The sequence below is a fragment of the Echinops telfairi genome, unplaced genomic scaffold (assembly GCF_000313985.2).
Source record: "Echinops telfairi isolate 266 unplaced genomic scaffold, ASM31398v2 ScPeMD7_4;HRSCAF=17, whole genome shotgun sequence".
NCBI classification, from domain to species: Eukaryota; Metazoa; Chordata; class Mammalia; order Afrosoricida; family Tenrecidae; genus Echinops; species Echinops telfairi.
This window is the reverse complement of record NW_022103900.1, coordinates 46,835,549-46,854,982: the sequence shown is the minus strand read 5'-3', so window position 1 is coordinate 46,854,982 and position 19,434 is coordinate 46,835,549. Positions and strand designations below refer to the sequence as shown.

Genomic DNA, 19,434 nt, shown 5'->3' with positions numbered 1-19,434 from the left:
GCTCTTCATGTAGAGACCTCTCCATTAAACCTTAAGCTCCACAAAGAGAAGACAAAAGACAATTAGTATTCTGGAATGACGCAAGCCATTAGCATGAATGCCAAGATGAAGCTCAAATAATTTGTTGACATAGGATTAATTATAGATGATTTGAAACAAAGGAAAAATTCAAAACAAATATCTTGGTGAGAGCAGATCCATTAAGCATGTCAGCATGCAGGGTTTCAGAAAATGGGAAGGACAAAGTTTAGAAAGGCTTACAGCATTGATTCTGGTGTGTCAGCTACCTAACGACATAGTGGATGGAGTATGACTTATGACCATCTAACTGTGAATCATAGACACTTGTAATTGATCCAGAAAAATGAAGTATTCTCCTCCTGTGAAGATTTATAGTCTCAGAACAACCACAGGGATCATTCAATTCCATTACATAGCATGCCGAGTCAGAATCCACATGTGGGCAGTGCGTTTTTAAAGTGAGAAGTGCTATTTACAATTAAACTCTAGTGCACTTAAGATGAGCATAACACTTCGGTAGAAGACATTTCACAATATTTCCTGGAATTCAGTAGTATTCTTATAATCATAAAATTAGAGGAAGGACTATTGAACCCAACTCAAGTTCTGTAGAATGCTACATAGCACAGAGTCAAGGAAAATCACAGATAAATCTAGGGTTATTACAACTTTGGTTTATCTACAATTGGTGATTTTCCATATTCCATAAATCTGAGAAATCTATTTTTATGTTACTTCATAGTGGCAGATCTTGCTTTGCAGAGCCAAGAAGATGTAAGGAATCATATTTCAGAATCCTGTAAATGCTATTGAAATTCACTCTTCATGGATAAATTCTAAATACATTTGATTCTCTACACTTAATTTGATCCTGTGGGAATGCGTTCATTGGAAGTACACATTTGCAATAGAACAAACAATAGAAATCATTTTACATTAGAATGCATTCTTCTGGGCTCAAGAATCACAGCACCTTAGTTCCTTTCGGCTCTTACGTTAGGAAAACAGCACTGGAAGATGTATGTTTAGCTGAGATTACTTGCCAGACAGAATCTTTTGTCATTTCCTCTCACTTTTTCATTCTTAGAGGGAGAAGCAGAATGGGATAATCAATATAATTACCATTTTCCCTTTATCGACTCTTGAAATGCCTTCTTATGTGTCATCATTACATTAGAAGATAACAGCATTTGCAAATCCATAAGGCATTTTCTTTTTCTCTGTCAAAGTGTGTTTCATTGATGCTGGTATTCAAATGCTACATAAATTAATAAAATGGTGACAGTAGTGATAAATAAGGCTTTAATAGTTTATGAGAAACTAATTTTATGCAAGGTGAGAATGCCTTTCTTGGTACAATAATGAAAAATGAAAGAGATAGGATTGAAAATTAAACCATTTTCCATTATAATTCTGTTAAGACTGAAATAGTAAATTCTGATTCTGGAGAGTTAAACAAGTCAGAGTATTTTCCCCCAGTTCTCTAAGATGAAGAGTTGCTTGAGAATACGTGAGATAGAATTGAAGAGGGTACCGCCTGGCACTATATAAGTGGACACTGAAAAACTAGCACTTCTTTTCCATCTGTATTGCTTTAATTATTTTTACCTAATCAAAACATAATCCATTCACTTAACATTTACAAACATTACCTGTTTGTCAAGTTCTCTGCTAGATACTTAGGATTCTGACAACGTGCCTCTAAGGAACCTTCTGCTCTTACACTTCTAAACAGATGTTTGTCCTTTTGACAGTCCATGATACTTTCAATATTGTTTACCAGCACCACAATTCAAACCCATCAATTCGTCTTCAATCTTTCTTATTTAATATCCACGTTTCACGTGCATATGAGGTGCTTGGAAATAACACGGCTTGGGTCAGGTACAACTTAGTCCTCCCAGTACCATCCTTACTTTGCAACACTCTAAACAGGTCTTGTGCAGAAGATTTACTTAATGCGTGCGGCACATCTTTTGATCTCTTGAATGCTGCTTCCGTGAGCACTAATTGAAGATCCAAGTAAGACAAAATGCTTGACAACTTCATTTTCCCCCCTGTTTATCATGGTGTTACTTACTGGTCCAGTTGTGAGGATTTTGGTCTCCCTTACCTGGCATTGTAATCAATACTAAAGGCTGGTGTCCTTATCTTCATCAGCACATGCTTGAAGTTGTCATCTGCACATCACAGGTTGTTAATAAGCCTTCCTTCAGTCCTGATGCCACATTATTCTTCATGTACGATACCTTCTCCGATGAGTTGCTCAGCATACAGATTGAATAAGCATGGTGAGAATATATAACCCTGACGCACACCATTCCCAATTTTAAACAATGCACTCTTCCCACATTCTGTTCACCTAGCTGCCTCTTGATCCACGTACAAATTCTCCAAGAGCACAATGGAGTTTTCTGGAATTACTATTATTCTCAAGGCTATCCATACTTTTTTATTATCAACACAGTTCAAATTCCTTGCATAGTCAATAAGACACAAGTAAACACCTTCCTGGTACTCTCTGCTTTCAGCCAAGCTCCATCTGAGATTAGGGATGATATCCCTTGTATCCTCTTCTGAATCTTGTCCGACTCTCTAGAAGCTCCCTGCCAATGTACTGCTGCAACCACTGTTGGATGATCTTCAGCACAATTTTACTTGCATGTGATATCAATGATATAGTTCTATAATTTGAGCATTCTGTTGGGTCCCCTTTCTTTAGAATGAATACAAAGATGGATCTCTTCCAGTCACATGGCCAAGTGGCTGTCTTCTAAGTTTCCTGGCATAGATGGTTTAGAGATTTCAGTGATACTGGCTAAAACATTTCCCTTGGTATTCCATTAATTCCCGGAGCCTTGTTTTTAGCCAATGCTTTCAGTGCATCTTGACCTTCCTTCAGTTTCATTGGTTCTTGCTCATCCGCTAACTCCTGAAATGGGAGAATGTCACCTAGTTCATTTTTTTCTTTTGAATTTTTTTGGCATATAATTCACATATTATACAATTCAATAGTTCAATCACAAGAAGAATTGTACAATCATCATTATGCTCTGTTATAGAACATTTTATTCTTTCTTGTACTCATCAGAATTAACTCCTCTTTCCTCTTTTCCCCTCAGCATCCTGAGTCATACGCTTAAGGAACCACTAATCCAGTTACAGTCTGTATCTATTCATCTATCCTGGCTTTCATATGCAAAAATTTAAATATTAATAGCAATAACAAAGTAAAACTTCAATGAGAGGACAACAGAAAGTATTAAAAACTAGAACAGATTTAAAGTGGATCAAAAGGGATATCAAATGATAAGTTGTTAAATGTTAGCCTAACTGCATCTGCAATAATCCACTTTCCACTGCATTCTGCATGATACAAAACTATTCACACCCTGATCTATGGTCAGAAACAGTCCATCAGAGGCTTAATCCATGTGTATTTCCCCTTCTTTCTTTTTTTGTTTGCTTCTTTAAACTGAAACAATTTTAAACTTGTTAAAATTCAAAAGGAAGTTCAAATGACAAGCTGTTACATTTTAACATAAGAACATCTACCATAATTGAATTTATAATGCTATCTGTCTGATAACAAGGGTTTTCATAACCCTCAACTATATTCAAAGAAAATTCACTGGAGGCTTAATCTGTATATGGACCCTGTAAATAGATTTGGGACTTTCACTGTCATCCATAACCTTCTGCAAACCAAGAATTCACAATTTAACTTCTGATACCATTTTGTCCCTTGGATTGGATGATTTAATTCATAAACCTTGAATCACTCAAGCTGGTGTACTTCTTCCATGTGGACTTAGCCTCATTATTCTTCTGCAGAGCTGGCTGGTGGTCTTGAACTGCTGACCTTTCATCCACAGCCCAATGCACAACTACTGTGCATTGAAAGAGTGATTAGTTTTACCAAAGGTATAGTATTTACAACACTGTTAAGAAAGAAAACTATATGAGTATAGGCCATCTATGAACCACAATACATGAATTGTTGACTTGTATAGCTTAAACTCTTAAGTGGCTGGGCGCCCTTGACACAAAAAATGGGGCTTAGTGATAGGGCAAAATTTTCAATAATCTTCATTCACAACAGCAGAGCCACACCTATCACATTAATACATGTTATCATGAAGCAAGGAATGCATTAAAATAGTAAGGGTATGGAAATTCCTCCCCTCCATTGTTTGGGCACTATCAAGGCAAAAGGCAAAAGCTTAGAACTGAAGTCCCAAGTCCACCAGTCTTATACCCTTGGTATAAGGGTATACCAAGCATCCATCTACTTCTTCTCACACTAGAGTGTTTCATCCTTAAATCCAAGGGCTACAGGTAAGTTTGAGGTAAAGTTCAATTCACTTAATGGGATTTCCATATGAACTCCTGCTGGTGTGGCTTATGGAGGATGTTATATCATTGCTAAAGACTTTTGCAATCAGCAGGCTCTCTGTTTACTCTTTTGAGGAAATCTTTTGATGTGCATAAGTGTTTTATTTTTAATAGGTCACTGTCATCTACTTTGTCTTCTACCTTGTGTGCTTCTTTGATTATATTTGGTTATTCCTCCTGTATGCCCTGCAGTAGAAGCCTTAAGTGTTCCGATTTTCTTTTATGATCCTGATAGCTCTGGGGTTTACATTTAGGTCTCTAATCTATCCTGAGTTCATTTTATTTTGGTGCACTGGGCAAAGTATGGGTCCTGTTTCATTCTTTGATAGATGGAGATCCAGTTTTTCCAACATCATTTGTTGAAGTGGATTTTCTTTTTCAATTTTGTGTTTTTTGAGTTCTTTGTCCAAAATCAGCTGGATTCTTTTGTTTCTGGGTTTTCTATCCTCCTCCCTTGGTCTACTGTGGTTGTGTAATAGGAGTAGTTCCATTTGGTACAATGACTCTGCATTCTTTCCGTCTTCTTTGGATGCTTCCTACATCATTCAATAGTTTTCCCACAGAATTTCTCAATAGTACAAATTGAATATTGAATATTTTCTTCACTTCTTTCAGTTTAAGATATGCTGAGCATCTTCTACCTTTTTTGGTTTTCTAACTCTAGATCTTTGAATATTTTAATATTTGACTTTGTCTTTTCCAGTTGCCCTTTGCAATTTTCTGTTCAGATCTTTGATTACATTATTTTTTCTATTTGCCTTAGTTACTGTATGTTTAAGAGGACATATGCAAGTTGAATAGACTCAAGGTCATACTTCAGCTTGGTTGACTTGTTTTAATTTTCTTCAGGTTCAACCTGAAACTTACTTATGAGTAATTGATGGTCTGCTCCACAGTCATTTCCTACGATTCTGAGCTCCCAGGCCTGGTGGGGTAGTTGCATAATTTTGTGTCAACTTGTAGTACAGGGGTGCAGTCTAGCCTGTCAATCTGGTCACAGACTGATGAGGTACCTCCTTGTGGGCATGGCCTCCTCATAAGGAGGGTCCTGGGAACCTCCTCCTCTCTCTCTGCTTTACCTGCCTGCTGTAGCGTCATATGGAGAGTTGCCAGAGCACTACCATTGGATTCACAAGACTGTGCACCCATGATCCTGTGACCTTCCTACACGGCTGTGTGAGTCTGAAAAGGGATTTATGGTCTAGTATCAGACGTATGGACTAGTATTGGACTTATGGACTTGTTCTGGCCTGGGCTGGGATGTTTTCCTGATAAAGAGTTACCTCTTGATCTAATGTTCTCTTTCTTACACATATTTGAGTGTCACTGAATTTGTTTCTCTAGTCGCCCTGGACTAACACACACAGTGACTCACTCCCGCAAGGTGTTTGATTATGAATGTTTTCACACTTTGTCCCTGTTTGCTCTACTGTATTCCTGAACGTATTTGCAGCACATACCATTGCATAATAGAAATGTACTCTGTAAACCTGTGTGTGTATGTATTCTTGGATGTAGTCTGATTTTCCTTTCCACATTTACTCAACATGTGTACCAAGCTATGTATTTTTTGATTGACATTAATATTGTTTTTGCAGGACTGTGTATGTAATATGTTTGTTTTTGTTGCCTTTGACTCTTATGTTCTTCCTAGATCTTTCTTTGTCTTAATCATTTTGTGATAGCTTCCCTTTTGATATTTCCTTTTCTTTTACTCAAACAAAAATATTCAGAGACATGTATTAAATTGTGTTGATTTAATTGTTTTACAGCAAATTTGTTTAAAGAAATAAAATGCTAAGAATACCTGTTCAGTGAGCTATTTTTACAGGGTTATTCACAAATTACTACTGTTGTCATAGTAACTCATTTTTAGATGTGCAAAGAGCAGGTAGCTAGGTAGTTTATATATAAGTATGACTCATGTATGTTTGATAAATATCTAGGAAAATATAGTGGGAGTGTAGAGTGTTATTAGGGACTGGAACTATATTGATCAGGTGTCTGCACCAAGTAAAATATACAGTTGAGGGAAATGATCTTTTTTCCCCTACATCTGATTTCCCACTACATGACTGATTTAATATCTGAAGTTATAACTTTGATTTAAGTAAGGAGAAAAATGCCTGCTGAATATCTTTTGGAGAACCTCTCAGAAGTTACATAAGCTTTCAGAAAACTACAACTCTTTGGTATATTTTCCTAGAACTGACCATATGCACAGAAGGAAAATTAAAAAATTTGGCAAGCTATACTCATATCAGAAAGATGTTTGTGTTTTATTGGGTATGCAAAGGCATTTGAATGTGCATGTCCTAACAAACTATGGGTAATACTGAAAGTAATGGAAAATCCATAACCCTTCCTTGTGCTCATGCAGAACCTGTACATAGACAAAGAGGCAGTCGTATGAACAGAAGACAGGAAAACTGTGGTTTAAAACCAAGAAAGGTGTGCATCAGGGTTATGTCCTTCCACCACAGTGATTCAATCTGGATTCTAAGCAAATAATCTGAGAAACTGGACTTTATGAAGAACATGACAGCAAGATTGGAGGAAGGCTTGTTAACAACCTGTGATATGTATATGACACAACCTTGTTTGCGGATGAAGATGGAGGAGTGTGGCTTTCAGTATGGATTATACATTAATGCAAAGAAAACCACAATCTTCACAACTCAATCATTAAGCAATGTCATGATAAACTGAGGAATGATTGAATTTGCCCAGGATTTCATTTTGCTTGGATCTATAGTCAATAATCCTGTCAAGCAGCAGTCAAAAAATCAAAGTATGTATCACATTGTGTCCCTGGGGGTGTAGTGGTTATTAGTTAGGCTGTGATCCACATGGTTGGCAGTTTGAAACCACCAGCAGCTCCAGAAAAACTGGACTTTCTACTCCTATAAACAATTAAAGTCTCAGAAGCCTACAGGGGATCACTATTCATCCACATTGACTCTATGGCAGTGAGTCTGGTTTTTGGTTTATTTCAATGGGAAAATTTGCTACTCAAAACCTCTTTAAAGAGTTGAATAGTAAGGATGTAACTTTAAAGGCTAAGATTCTCCTGATTCAAGTCCTGGTATTTTCAATTGCCTCTAAGCATGTAAAAGTAGGTCATGGAATAAGGAAGATCAAAGAATTGTTGTATGTGAATTATGGTGCTGGTGACGATTACTGAAAATAGGGAGTGCAGGATAGATTAATGTACCAATACCATGAGGGTAGGGTGAAGGTGGGGGAGAAGGAAGAGGAAGGGGGAACCGATCACAATGATCAACTTATAACTCCTTCTCCCAGGGGATGAACAACCGAAACATGGGTGAAGGGAAAAGAAGATGGTATAAGATATGAAAACAATAATAATTTATAATTTATCAAGGGGTCATGAGGATGGGTGGGAGAGTGAGGGGAAAAAAGAGGAGCTGATACCAAGGGGTCAACTAGAAAGAAAATATTTTGAAAATGATGATGACAACCTATGTACAAGTGTGCTTGATACAATTGATGTATGGATTATTGTAAGAGCTGTAAGAGCCTCTAATAATAATAAATTTTAAAAATAAAAATAATAATTTAAAAAAAGAAGAAAATACTGCAGACTGCCAAAAGAACAAACAAATCTGTCTTGGAAGAAGAATGCTCCTTAGAAGTAATGAGGGAGACACCGTGTTTTACGAACTTTGGACATGTTCACTGGAGAGACAAAGCTCTGTGAAAGGACATCATGCTTGGTAAAGTAGAAGGTCAACGAAAAAGATGAAAACCATCAAGGAGATGGAGTGGCACAGTGGCTGCAACAAGGACTTCAAGCTTATCAATTGTGAGGATGGCACCGGGCGGGCAGTGTTTACTTCAGCGCACACAGAATGACTTGCTGACACCTAACAACATAGTCTTCTCAGTGAGGCTTTAATCTTCCCCAAGTTCATCTTTTTAAATGGTCAAGCAATTACACATGTTTTTAAAAACACTGTTACACCAGGTTTCAGGGAACTGCTGGGGCCCCATGCCTTTTGCTTTCCTTTGTAGTTTGCTTTTATAGTTTTACTTAAACTTTATGATAATTTAAATTGCCTTTGGTCTTTTCCCTGTAGAAATTAGAGACTTAACTTCTTTACAGGAATACATAAAGGGAAATGTTACATATATTTACATTAAAATAAATGCAAAGCAGATTACAAATTATTAAGATTTTATGATTTGATATGGCTAGTTTTCATTTTCTTAGTCGTAAGAGTTGAAACAAATGATTAGACTGAAAAGGCCAGAGAACAAGAATTCTGGGTAAAGAGTAACCAGACTGAAACTCACACTGGAGTCTCAGGAGAAAGCGAGATCAATCTTTCCATGAGCTCTCGCCACCCAAAGCATGATGACCACCAACCGTCAGAACAGCGAATGCATGAGAAGAGAGGGGATGTTTCTCAATTAATACCACCCCAACTTCATTTCCATATTCCTACTCTTCTTTTCCCAGACACCTCCCTTTCTCTAATGTATAAAAATCCCCTGCTTTCTCCATTCAAGGAGGTGGTTAGAGGAAGCCATTGCTGTGTCGCTTTGTATACGCCTGTGTGTGAGTAGGATGGCCTGGCTTTGGCAACAGACAGAGGCCAGAAATTGCAGTAACACTTACGTGGTTAATTGCTGTTTGTATTTTCAAATCTGTATCTCAACTCCAATCTTACTTCCATTGAGTCAATACTGACTCACTGTGACTCTACAGGACAGGGTAGAATGTCCCCCCTGTGATTTTAGGAGATTGGAACTCTTTATGGGAGGAGAAAAACCCATCTAAAACTGTACTTCATAACATATTTAATGATAGATTTTTTTCCATAAGGAATTTACTAGGCTTTTTCCCCCCTGAAAGATACCCCTGGTGTTTTCAAACTGCTAGCCTTGCAGTTATCAGACCAAGTGGTAACTCCTATGCCACAATGTATAACAAAAATGAAAAACCAAGTAAAGTTTATTATGGGTACCATTTATCTTGTAATGTCTGAAGACATTCTAATGTTTGTAAGGTCTTGAAGTCCTTGCCTTTATCTCTTGCAAACCTCTTAGTTCATAGTATTTCTTTTTTACTATAATTAAAAATAGGAACTGCATTCAGTATGTTAATCTAAACTCTAATTCCCCTGCAGACATTATTTTGTTCCTCTCCTCAGACATAGCATATGGCTTCCACTTGCAAAAAAATATACCTTTAAAATGAATCAAGTTAATTATACAATTGTAAATTATTTCAGTGCAAGTTTTTAAGTTATATTTTCAAGGTAACCTATCCTATAATTAGTTGCATAAAAACTCATCTCTCCAGTGTACTATGAGCACCCAGTATCCAGGAACTGCTCTATAGTTTTCTCACATCTTTATCATAATACCCGGAACTTAGGATATTTTCATTCAGATTTCAGTAAGATTGGGGAATAGTCATGTTTTAGGCCGGGTTGACTAGAGAAACAAGTGCAGTGACACTCGTATATGTGTAAGAGAGAGCTTATATCAAGAAGTAGTCATAGACCAGGAAAACATCCCAGCCCAGTCCAGATCAAGTCCTTCAGTCCAATACTAGGCCATACTCTTCCGACTCATGGACCCAAGAGCAATGATCCAAAATGCAGAAAGATCACACGCTGGTGGGTGAAAAGTCTTGTGAATCAAATGCCATCACAGTGCTTGCGCAGCTCTCAGTACTGGCAAAAACATGTAGGCAGAGAGGGGGAGACTCTCAGGACCCTCCTTATGAGGAGGTCGCACCCATACGGAGGCACCATCAGACTGTGGCCTGATTGACAGGCTAGACTCCACCCCTACACTTCAAGTTGACACCAAGTTATGTAACCGCCACAAGCGAGCATCTAGTTCTGGTTCCTTGAGGAGTACAAATGACTAGAAGTGAACTACTATCCTAAATAGGAACCTCAGAAGAAAGACCGCATTGTGCTTCTGAAAGATCATAGCTTTGACAACCCTGCGGAGCATGATACCACTCTATACACATGGGGCTGCTGTGTGTTAGAATCGATTCCAAGGCAGCTAACAAAAAATAAAACAAGGTATGATATGATGACTCTCAGTGAAGTTTAATGAGTGACAGCTGTGGACTACCAACTATAGATTAGATTTTTTTATATGAATATATATTTTTATCTGATACATGAATTTAAAAGTCATCTTGATAGTTGTTGTAAGTTCATTTCCCCCAAAATAATTTAAATATCATTACTTATTACAAACAGTGGAATATTTATATCACTCTAATTAAAAAGGAGGGGAGACAAGCTATATCTATGAGTTAAGATTTGGGGTTCATATGCAAGTAAATACAAAAAACAAGCAAAAAAGCCTTCCTTCAGAGGTCCAGAAAATGGGATAATGTTTTCACTCTTTTAAAATATAGAAAACATATGTCTATACATCATCTATAAAAAGAAAGCCTACTTTACTACCCAAAGCTAAGAAGTATCTAGTAAGGCACATTTTAATTTTGATGCATCGAATTTCATATAAGGATGACCAGATTTTTCTTATTTTTCTTATGCTCTTGGTGACTGGTGAAAATATTAATAAGAAATGTAAATTGACATGTTAATATTGTGTTAAAGAAAAAGAGTTTCTATATATTTTTAAGTCTGCTTTAAAATTTTAACATTATTAGTAATAGCCTTTGAAAAATTCAGTGGTGGCATTTAATATTGAACTTCAAGAGAGATATCAACTAAAGACACATTAATTGCTTCTTTTTTCAACTCATTCTTTTCATAATATCTTGGAAAGTTATTAATGTGTTGAGTATAATAACTAATAACTTTTGATTTCACCTTTTTAAAAATATAAAAATTCCTTCACACTCATAGAAAGAGAATTAAATTTAACAAAATCAGTGGGATGCAGAGATTTGAGGGTGTCTCTGGTAGCAAATATTTCATTAAAGCATCTAGTCTGGTAGTTAAGCATATTAGCAGGATCTGCTAATTAGATTTTAAACTTGAGCCAATTTTCGATAAAGTGGGACACCTAAGATGATTGATATGAGAATTCAAGATAATATGAAGGAGCTTCAAAAAGTTCATGGAATTGGGATTAAAGCTTCCTTACACATGAGGGCTTCTTAAAATAGTTATTGGTAAATAATAGTAAAGCAAAATACAGTGGTCATGCAGTTGACTTTAATTCTGGATAGCTCCATGTGTGCTGGACTAAAGCTGTGCTTCATAAGGTAGTTAATGACCGAGCTTTTCCCAGCAGGAATTTCCTAGCCTATTTTCTGATAGGTAGCCGGGTACAGAGGGTTAACACACTGTTAGTCAAAAGGCTCCCGGAGATTGGAGTCTAGCAAAAGGAACCACAGAAAAGTTTTATAGGTTAATAACAATGGACTAAAATTGCTATTAATATTAATCTTGTACTTGTGCAAAATATTTTTACTTCTGGACATGGTTTGATTTATTTATTTAAGTTTTCCCTATAAGTATAACTTAATGCCTATTTTACAGGTTTGTCCTGAGGATTAGGTAAAATCATGCATAGAGAGTGCTTAACACATTGCATACCTAATCAACATATGTGTGGTGTAATGGTTATGTGTTGGCCTGCAATCCTTATGGTCAGCTGTTCCAAACCACCAGGATCTCCTAGAGAGAAAGATTGCCTTTCTACTCCCCTAAACAGTGACAGTCCCTGAAGCCCACAGGGGGTCACTATGAGTCAGTATTGTCTGGATGGCAGTAAGCTGAGTGAGTATTCTTTCATGTTAGTAATCACTCGATATATTCGATTATTCTGTCACTTCTCAACATACAAGCTACCTTTTTAGGGACCATTATTCTATAAAGGTTAAATAAAAAACACATTGCTGTGAATCATAGAAAATTTTATTAACCCAAATTATCGCTATGGAAAGCTTCTGACATACGCTGCATCTCGGCTTATAGACTCTGAAGGGCACAGTTGTCTCTCTCTAACCATCCCCGAAGAGTCCTGTGCTCTTCGATTGACACTACATCAAAACAGCAATTCTGGCATCCCGAGGGACTCAAATTGTGTTCCTTTGAAATGTGATTTAAGTTCAAAGGATGAAAAGATATCTGGAGGGACAAGAGCAAGGCTGTAGAGTGGATGGGACAAGGTTTTCTAATGAAATTCTTGCAGATCGGCCCTTGTTATCCTCAAAGAATGAGCAGGTGCATCACTCTGCTGGGAAAAATTCCTTGGCACAAATTCCTTGACCTTTTAGGCATTGATGCAGTTTTCAAGTGTCTTCAAATTTCATCATAGAAAGTCCTCATGCTCACCCTGTATCCTGAGAGAAAACCTATTAAAATTAACCCCTTTTAAGTCTTCCCACTCCCCCCACCAAAATCCAACCAAAGAAACTTAACTTCCTGAGCTGACCTTACTACCTTGAATTTAACAGTTCTTGAAGATCCCCTCAGAAACTACTGTTCTGATTGGACCTCCATTTATCCATTTATTTCTCAACGCACAGTCAGGAGATGAAGATCAGTTTATTGCTGAGAGAATGTGCTTGCCATCATCCACTCGTCACAGAGACATGCTTGCATATGGTTTATGTAAATCTGAATATTTATGAATTGCAACCATAATAGCAACAATTTTTACTTGTATTGTACTGTGTGATAGAGTTGTTCTGATATTCAAATCCCTGTTGTGTACATCAATAGTATTTTCCCCCAGCACACACATGTCCTTGATCCCCCAGTCTCCTTTTCAAGCACAGTTTTCTGCCAACTATTGTTCTTTCTTGGCTCAGGTTCAAATTAAAAACCCTGATTGATTCAGAAATATCTTTCAAATATTTGCAAAGACCGAAAGAATAACTCAGATCTGGATCTGTTAGTTTGTTGTTTTGAAAGCAGAATTACTTTGCGCCGTATACTTCTTCATCTATTGAATTTTACTTTTTTTAAGAATGTCTTTCTGTCTTAGCCAATTACTACTCACTAGGCATTAACCGGTAGGATGTTGATATATTGTGCATAACACTGAGTGGTTCTGCTGTTTGAGTTTTCTTTCTTCATTTTATCTGCAAGAAGCTGTCAGTGCTGATTCCTCCCTCTGTTAGCAATCCCTACTGAGAGCTCTTTCTATGGCAAGTCCTCTGTGGTCTACGTGCCACTGTCCTCCTGCTGCTTTCTCTGATAAGGAGACAGGAATAATTTTAACCTTGTGGTAGCTTATATATTTTTCTTTAACCTCTTGAGTTCATATCCTTGGCAAATTTCATGTCCTCATTTGAGAGAAAGACTGGGCTTTCTACCCCCATAAACAGATACAGTCTTGGAAACCCACAGAGGGTCACTATGAGGCAGGATTAGCTTGGTGGCAGTAAATTTGGCATTGAATCATACAATCTAGAAGAATTTTTGAATTTACTTTTTAAATATTCTGCTTGTTCATTAACCCATGTGGGCTATTTCAGCTCATGCCTCACCCATCTTCCCACTTTGATGTCCAGCTGACACAGAAACCTTTCTCTGGCTTTCAAAAAAAGTCCAATGTCATCTTAGCACACTTACTAAAGATATGCAGATTGAAGGAGTTGGCAGGAGGTTGTGGATAAATGTGTGGGGCACATCCTATTAGAATTCACATTTAAGTTGCTTTTAAAAAACAAGAAAGTCAATGAAAAGCCTCAAATTGTGAAAACAAGTAGACAGATGTATTCAAGTAACTTTTGAAGGTCTATAATTTGAATATGTGCATTGACTCCATATTCCTGTATAGATTTACATTCATAGAAATATTTCAATGATTAAAATGTATTAATCATTATTACTTTTCTCAATTTAATAATTAGTCTACTTTTAACAATTTCAGTGATATAGAATCCACATAGCACACACTTCAAGAGTTTAATCAAATTCATAAGAGTTGTACTACTATCATTACAATTAATCCCAGTACATTTCTTCTTCTTTGTACTCATCGTTGCTAGCTCCTCGTTTCCTGCCAGTCTCCCCTGAGACCGGCCCATGTCCTTTTGAATCTATTTGTCTCTATAGGATTGCCTAATCTGGGTTTCATATACAGAAAATCATACAAAATTAGGCTTAAAGGCTTGAAGAGAAACAAGCGGCCATCTAGCTGAGAAGCAACAAAACTCACATGGAAGAAGCATACCAGCCTGTGTGATCATGAGGTGTTGATAGGATCAGGTATCAGGCATCAAAGACCCAGAACAAAAATTCATATCATTGTGAATGAAGGGAACTGTGGAATGGAGTCCCAAAGCCCCATCTGTAGGCAATTGGACGTGCCCTTACAGAAGGGTTGCAGGGAGGAAAGGAGCCAGTCAGGGTGCAGTATAGCACCGTTGAAACACAAAACTTTCCTCTAGTTCTTGAATGCTTCCTTACCCGCACTATCATGACCCCAATTCTACCTTACAAATCTGGCTAAACCAGAGCATGTATATGGGTACAGATAAGAGCTGGAAACACAGGGAATCCAGGACAGATAAACCCTGCAGGACCAATATTGAAAGTAGTCGTATCAGGAGGGTAACAGGAAGGTGGGGGTAGAAAAGGGGAACTAATCACAATGATCTATCTATAACCCCCTCCTAGGGGGATGGACAACAGAAAAGTGGGTACAGGGAGACATCAGACAGTGTAAGATATGACAACATAATAATAATTTATAAATAATCAAGTGTTAATGAGGGAGGGGATAACAGGGAGATGAAAAAGGAATAGCTTATATCAAGTAGAAAGAAAATGTTTTGAAAATGATGAAGGCAATAAATGTACAAATGTGCTTGACACACTGGATGGATCAATGGATGGATGGATGGATGGATGGATGGATGGATGGATGGATGGATGGACGGTGATAAGCGTTGTATGAGCCCCCAACAAAATGATTAAAAAGAATCAGGACACAATACAAACAGCCCAACAGTAATGACACAATGAAACAAACAAGAACCTAGATTAATCACTAAGAAGAGAATATTCAGAACTGCAGCAATTCAAACGTGAGATCAGTAATAGGGTGTCACATTTGACTTAACTACAATTCCCCTAATTCACCCTGCAGTGTACTGTGTCTGATTACAAGGCCTTCCCCATCTCTCATCCAGAGGCAGAGGGGAGTCACCAGATGTTTAGTCCACCTGGGGAGCCCTGCAATCATCATTCTTATCTTTACATTCATATTTTCCATTTTTAAGAAGCATCTGATATACGCCGAAGCAGAAATATGTAAGCCTTCCTTTACCCTCTGCCTCTTATTATCTCCTACATCCCACAGTTGCTTGTAGCCTCTCTTCCCATGCTTCACTTGACTTCTTCAGTCTGTGGTTAATTCAAACATCCCACCTGTGCTAGTCTGGGCTGTCTAGGGAAACAAGCCAGTGACTCTTACCTTTGTACAAGGAAGAACTTTATATTAAGAAGCAGTTTCCATCAAGAAGACACCCCAGGCTATTTCAGCCCAAGCATACGTTCAATGTTAGGTGGGCCCTCTTGAGACTCATGTAACTGCTGGCTGATGATGCCAAAAGGTGACATGGGAAACAGGGAGATCCCGGGCCAGTGAGTGATGTCATGTGGATCCAAGGTCTGCAGAAGCATGCATGAAAAGGCACTGACAAGTCTTCGGGGAGGACAGGCCCCATGGAGCTGTCCCTGGAGGTAGACACAGACCCAGTGGAGTCCGACGGAGGAAGAAAGCAAAGTGGCAGAGAGATGGTCTCTGTTTGACCTTGCTCTTACACAAAAAGCCAGACTCCTAGGAGTTGTCATCCATCTATGATTTCATTGACAGATTGAACTCCAACCATTGACCGGAGTGCTTAATTGACATAATATCTAACTGCCACAGTGCCTGAGCTCTTGTTTTGGCTACCCTCCCCACTTTTTCTAATATAGGAAATGTTACAGAAACATTCCCCTTTCCTGATTTTCCCAATCTGTCTCAGTGTGGCCGACACTGCTCATTCCAGCTACTCTAAGTTTCCCCAAGATGTGTAGAGAGAGGCCCAAACTACAAACTCACTGCCATCGAGTAGATTCCAACTCAGAGTGGCCCTGTGGGACAATCTAGAACAGGCCCTGTGGGTTTTCAGAGATTGTTACTCTGTGGGAAGAGAAAGCACTGTCTTTCTCCCATGGAGCAGCTGGTAGTGTTGAACTGCTGACCTTGCAGTTAGCAGCCCAATAACCACTACACAGCTGAAAGAAATTCCCTTGCTGCTGTGCTCTGAACTATGCCTCCTCCAGGCCTGAGAAGGACTGAAAAGGCCTCTTTAAAGGACAATGTCATGTTCACCTCAAGAGAGTGGGGTGTGGACTCCACGGTGGTGTAACCCAAGTTATTTGACTTTATGTAGTTCTAAAAACAAAACCCCTCATGAATTGCAGTTAGCCTAAGGTGCTTTAGTTAATGTAGTCTCTCTGGAATTTTATAACTCACTATGTTGCTCAAAAGCAGACCATCTGGGGGCAGATGCCACCTAAATGGGCCAGATGCTGCTGATGAAAAGCTAGGCCCTGCTATCCAGACAGTTACTAAAGACATCCTGAGACAGGCCTAAGTCTTAAAGAACATTATTATTGTGTTTGCTTACTCATACTTAACAGTTTTTTCCCCATGGTTATTCCAAAACCCAAATTAATGTAAAACATCTATAACCATTCCCCGGAGTGTCACTTACAAAGCCAAAGATATAAATTCTCTGAATTTTGATTTCAAATGGTACACCACAAAGACCACCTGTTTTGCACTGCTGTGGTCTCTTTGCTGGTTTATCTTCTAGATAAAAACGTCTTCTTCCTCTGACTGGGAGTGAGTAAATTGGTTGGCTGGAACACTCTATAGTAAAATACCTGCATTTCAGGTTACAGGGAGACATCAGTACATTTAGGAAGTCTGGGTTATTCACTTTGAAATGGAATGTGGACTTAGACACTGGTACTTTGGTCTAGGTACTAATACTATCAGACTTGTTTGGGGATTCTATAGTCTTCTTTTAAGGTCTGCGAGGGAGCACCTGCATGTCTGTCTCTTGAACCACAGTTTGATTATTCTCTGGAGTGTCTTGCAACAAATCCTTGAAAAATAATAGAAGGTGACTATAATGGCATGTATCTTGTAAAAAAAATTACAGAAAGAAAAAGATGATCTATATTTAGAAGAAAATGTTTATTTTATTTCCATGGGCATAATTCCACTAAAATCAATCCTCATTCCCTTCTTGTGTAGAAACTGTATCTTGATTTTAAAATGGTGTTTTCACTTTATTTCTTGCACTTAAATCTTAACCAAGAAAATGGTAGTGTCTTCCTCTTCATGTTTAGATTTCCTGTTAAATTGATTCCCCAAAACAACCAAAAAGGCAAGGGAGGTCACACCCATTTGTTGGGATCCCAAGCATCTGGTATAGCTTGGAGACTCAATCACTTTCACTGGGCATCACTGCTTTATGGATATTCTTCCCCAATCAATGTCATGACAAGAAAGTTACAATCTCCTCTATCCAGTTACCTTCATTAAGTTACATTTATTAAAACATTTATTTAAATTTGCATATAAAAAAGACAACATGAAAATTCCGCGGCAAGCGCTCTGACTATAACCCATAGTGACCCTGTGTGACCGTGCGGGACTTTCCCCTGGCATGTCCGAGATTAGGGTCTCTATGGAGATCCCTTGGTATGGCTGGGGCATTCAAACTGCTGATGCTTCAGTTAGTGCAAAGCACAGCAACCATTACCCCGTTAGTGCCCCGTGGAAATAAGTGTATAGAGGTAGATGGCAGACATGTTAAGAAACAATAGCTTCTTTTTTTGATACATTTGTGATTTTGTATGGATACTGTCTGACATCCTAATATATATTGTATATATGCACATGTATGTTAGTTAATTATACTCATACATGTTTAATATATAGGGAAATATACAATGTGTCTATATATATAAATTACCATCCAGTTAATTCCAACCCTCTATGAGGTTTCAGAGGCTGTAAAGCTTTAAGATAACAAACATTTCATCCTTGTCTTGTGGAGGCTGGTGAGTTGAAATCATCGGTCATATATATCTTTTCCCAATCTCGCCATCTCTGCCTTTAGTATCATAATTAGCCTCTGCTTGTAAAGAAAACACTAAAAAAGACTCAGCATCATTAAATTATTACTTTTAGACAAAAGTGGACGGGGATTTAAAATAGGCACTAAGAGAGACAGATGCTTGATCCCAGAAGGCTGAACTGTGACAGTCCGCGTTAAAAGCAGAATTAATGTGTAAACATTAAGAGAATCATAACAGCGGCGTTTTCCTTCTGGCTACCTCAAAAGAGATGGTGTGCCTCGCAGGGGATGAGCAGCATTATGTGAGAAAGACCAAGTTCACACTCTGTTCTGAACCCACTGTCACCACATGAGTCTTGGTTGTCATTCACGTCCACAGTGACAGGGTGGGTCCCTGGGTAGACCTCTATGGACAGGTCCTTAGAGACGCTCTGAACTGGTTGGGAGGCCTCTACATCACACTGAGATGCTTGATAGTTGCCTTTAAGACCAAAGGAAGTGTCTTGTCTCTGACAGTTCCCCGAGTTGTCACCAGGACAGCTCTGACTTCTCTCTGTGATAATGAGAGGTGTGGGTTTCCTCTGGCCCAGATGAATAACATTTTCCACACTCACTTGAAACATAGTCCTGAATTCAGCCATTGTTTGGAAGGAAGCACGGAGGTTTGCGTATCTTTCGTATCTCTCTGCTGGGAGAAGGGACTGCAGGTCAGCTGCTGGCCCTCTTTCCCAGTTGGGGCTCTCCAGGGCACAGACCCTCAGACTACCTTTGGGGATCCCAGTGAATACCAGTTCACTGCTCTCCTCTTGGTGAGTCCCACACTTCTTGACCCAGCCCCTGGCCTACCACTGCAGACTACATTGGTATGGGGCCTTTAGCAAGGAGACTGCCAGATAATTCTCCATGGCTCCCTGAGGACATGTACACACACACACACACACACACACACA

At 38.5% G+C, this 19,434-nt stretch overlaps 1 pseudogene; it reads right to left on the bottom strand.

Moving 5' to 3' along the window:
- Positions 1 to 18,782: 18,782 nt before the first annotated feature.
- LOC105978735 overlaps positions 18,783 to 19,434 on the bottom strand; it is a 22,469-nt pseudogene continuing 21,817 nt past the window's right edge.